The sequence below is a fragment of the Helianthus annuus genome, chromosome 13 (genome assembly GCF_002127325.2).
Source record: "Helianthus annuus cultivar XRQ/B chromosome 13, HanXRQr2.0-SUNRISE, whole genome shotgun sequence".
NCBI lineage: Eukaryota > Viridiplantae > Streptophyta > Magnoliopsida > Asterales > Asteraceae > Helianthus > Helianthus annuus.
In genome coordinates this window covers 15,510,354-15,513,968 of record NC_035445.2, presented here as the reverse complement: position 1 = coordinate 15,513,968, position 3,615 = coordinate 15,510,354, and positions in this window count along the sequence as shown.

Sequence of the window (3,615 nt, the reverse complement as noted above, 5' to 3'; positions counted from 1 at the left end):
TCTTCGTGTCTTTAAGTCTCGGACGTCCTTTCAACTGTCAAATGATGCGATGACCATGCACTTCCCGCATTAACCAGTAGATTGAAGCAGTACAAGGCCATCTTCTGAAACTTCATTGCTTGTTCCCGATCCCGAACCAAGTAGTTGATCTCGTGATCCTTAAGAACAATAATATCCGACCTGGACATGTTAGTAATCCACATCGGATCTATTATTCGAAAGTTCTCTTGACTATCTCGGAATAAGATCACGGCTTCTCCAGTATCCGCATCATAGACCCAGCAACGAAAGTTTCCTAGAAAGTCTGTCTTCATTTTCAACAAAGGTATCTTCTTCATCACTTTTGGAGGATCATAAACCAAACGATAGCGAGCAGTGTTGGTTTCTGGATCAAGCGTAAACCTGATCTGCTCGTATCGAGGAAACTGCGGCTTGTATAGTGGATCCTTCCAACCCCTTCTTCTTTCCAACCTGATCTTCTTTGCAAACAGATCCACCATCTTGTCTTCGACTCGGTTAATAACCTCAAGTTGAGCCAATACTGCAACGTCATACTAAGGAAGTGAAAGAATGCTGAGAAGAGATCTGAAGTACTGAAGACCGCATTCTCGTTTCACTACCATGCAGTGAAGTTCCTTAACGAACATCCAACTAATGATACGACCCCGAGCCTGATTCTTTTCCAGACTCATGTAATTAACCTGATCCAACGGAGCGAGCGGAGGAGGATTCCTAGCTAGGAAATCCGCTCGCCATTCGTTCACAGTCTTCTCACGGTTTTCTTGAGCTGTAGGAGAATCTGAAGAAAGATTGGCAAATTCTGTTGTCTTTTCTGCCACATACTCATCATCAAGAGCATTAAACTCCTTATTATCTTGCCCAACATAGACAGGACGTTCCGAATCCGAACCGATGAAGATTTCATCAATTGTGGAGAAATCGGTTTGGTCCGGAACCAACGGAGTAGCATCGATCATGTTCACATCAACTTCATCCAATTCTGTCAGAGCCAGTACCTGTTCATTAGACATTTTGGTAACATGTTCTCCCTCTTCTAAAAGTTCACCCGTGACTGGATGATACTGATTAACCGCTGAGGATTCAGGGAGATCTGCAAACGCTTCTGGTTCCAGACTAACATGCTCAAGCCCTGTCGAAGTTTCTAGCGTTTTTGTCTGCTCAGATGGGCCAGTAGTAGCTGTTGAAGGAGCAGTAGGGGCATCTTGAGATGTGCCAGACCCACCTGCAGTACCGGATGCAGTTGCACCGGCACCTGAGGCAGCTGGTTGATCAGGATTTGCTGCATCATCATCCTTGTCATCTCCACGCTTTGAGGGAACGATGCCTAATGCATTGCACCTTTCATTCCACAGCGTACCTACTTTGTATTCCAACTTCTTGAAGTTTGCTTGAACAGGCTTGAAGCCTTCTATTAATCGATCATCGCGATTTTTATAGCGCTCTGACAGCTCTTCATGTTTCTGCCTTAGTGCTTTTGCCTCATTCTCCAACACAGTACTATGCCTTTTCATTATCTCGACCTCCCTATCACGAGCCCTGTTGGCTTCTTTCAACCTTTCGATCTCTAAAGCCTGTGCATTTATCTTAAGATTCTGGGCATCAACAATTGAGACTAACTTGTTGTGTGCCTCCACATCCCGTGTTCGTTGCACACGATACTCTTCAATCGTTCTTGTATGCCGACCGACTATGGAACCCAATTCACTGACTTGTTCGATCAGGAATTGAATCTTTTCAGCTTCAGATAAGACAAACAAAGTTTCTACCAGAGTCGGTCGCGAAGGCTCAGGTCCTGAGGAGCCAGACTGACCAGCCTGACCAGAAGCACCTGTTGGACCAGTAATAACAAGAGGAGGTCTGACATGTGTACCTGAGACGGGAGTTGCAGGCGGCTGTTGATCAACAGTCACCGTGCGCGTCCCAGAAGACGTCTGAGAAGAAGACATCAGCTCCAGCATCTCTGATGCAGTCAATTGATCACTAACAGGAGGTAGCTGTTGCTCTTGAGCCGTTGAATGTTGAATAGAAACAGGAATAGGAGCATCACCAGCAGTTTTCTTTGACTTCTTTGAAGCACGAATACTCTGTCTTTTTGCTTTCCTTTTTCTAATCAAACCAGGAGTGGCAGGGATATAATCCTCATCTTTGTCAGATTCTCTATTCGTTCAAGACCACGGAGATTCCCGCGATTATCATAGACCTTACGCATCCCAGGAGGAGGAGGGTTATCATCCTCAGAAGACGACCCATCGTCACCAGAATCTCCTTCATCTTCAGAAGACGAACTACTTTCATCTATCAACTTCCTCGGCTCGTCCGCCTTTCCTTTACCCTTGTCAGTTGCAACATCACCTGATTGACTAGCAGGACCACCATCTCCACCTGCACTACCGCCTGTCTCACCAACTACAGTACCACCAGTCTCACCAGCCGTAGAACCAACCACATTACTACGGACATCAGATTCGATGAATACACCCTGAACTTCTTCCGCAGCAACATTAACATCAACTTCAACATGTGCTGCAGCACTAGAACTGCCAGCAGATCTCTTGCTTGATGCTTTGATTCCGTGCTTAGCCCCGAGCTGCGTGTTAGCCAAAGCGATTAACCTTGGCTCTTCATCATCAGAATCACTCGCATCTCGACGCCATTTGTTGTTCTGCGGTGCCTCGTAAGTCGGAACATCGAGATGACCAATAAGCTTTCTAATTGGATTCGATTCCTTATACTTGGACATGGACTTGAAAATCAGTAGTGTACGCTCGTTCATTGGATTGACAGGTAGAACATCTGCCTCAGCCTTTGGAAGATCAGGAATCTGATCATCAATCATCATCTGCAAGAATCTAGGATATAGCCAAAACTTCGTAGATGCTCGTTGAGTTGCTGACGGGAGTGGCCTTCGAGCATTTTCTTTCAGATTGTCGAAAATATAACGTGATATGTTAAACGGCTTGTTCAGTATCAAAGCCGTAAACAATCCTGTTAATTCAATCGGCGACAGATCATATCCAGATCGTTTGTTGCTCAGGCAGTGGATGAGAATCTGCAGCAAGAACTTGTATCGAAGCGGCATAAACCCTTTGTTGATCTTATTTGCAAGAACATTATCGCTGTACCGTAGCCTCATCAGTAAGCCCCGCTGACATTGTAAATCAATAGAAGTAGAATCTTCTGGTTTATCTCCTAGTTGCAAACGTGCTCTGATGGTGTTCTCTGTAATCACCACGGGTTTCTCAGCAACTGATCCACTAATCACTTCCTTGTTATCCACTGTTTCAACCACAGCCGAATTCTAGAACTCCTTGATATGAGACTGATAAGCAGTGTGCTGTGTAGTGATTACATAGTTGATACGAGCGCGATGAAGATACTCCATTATTCCCATGAATTCCGGACTGATCTTGCCTTCAAGTTGAAGATAAGCAGCCATGTTATGTCTAGGTTCAGACATAGATTCAACCTCGGATTTTTCCTTCTTCGTTGGCTTTGCCCGTTCCTTCTTTACTTTTGGTGCCATTTCTGTTCATCAAAACAATGACACGTAATGAGTACCAGTCAAACAGTCAACAAGGATTTCACACTTAGAAA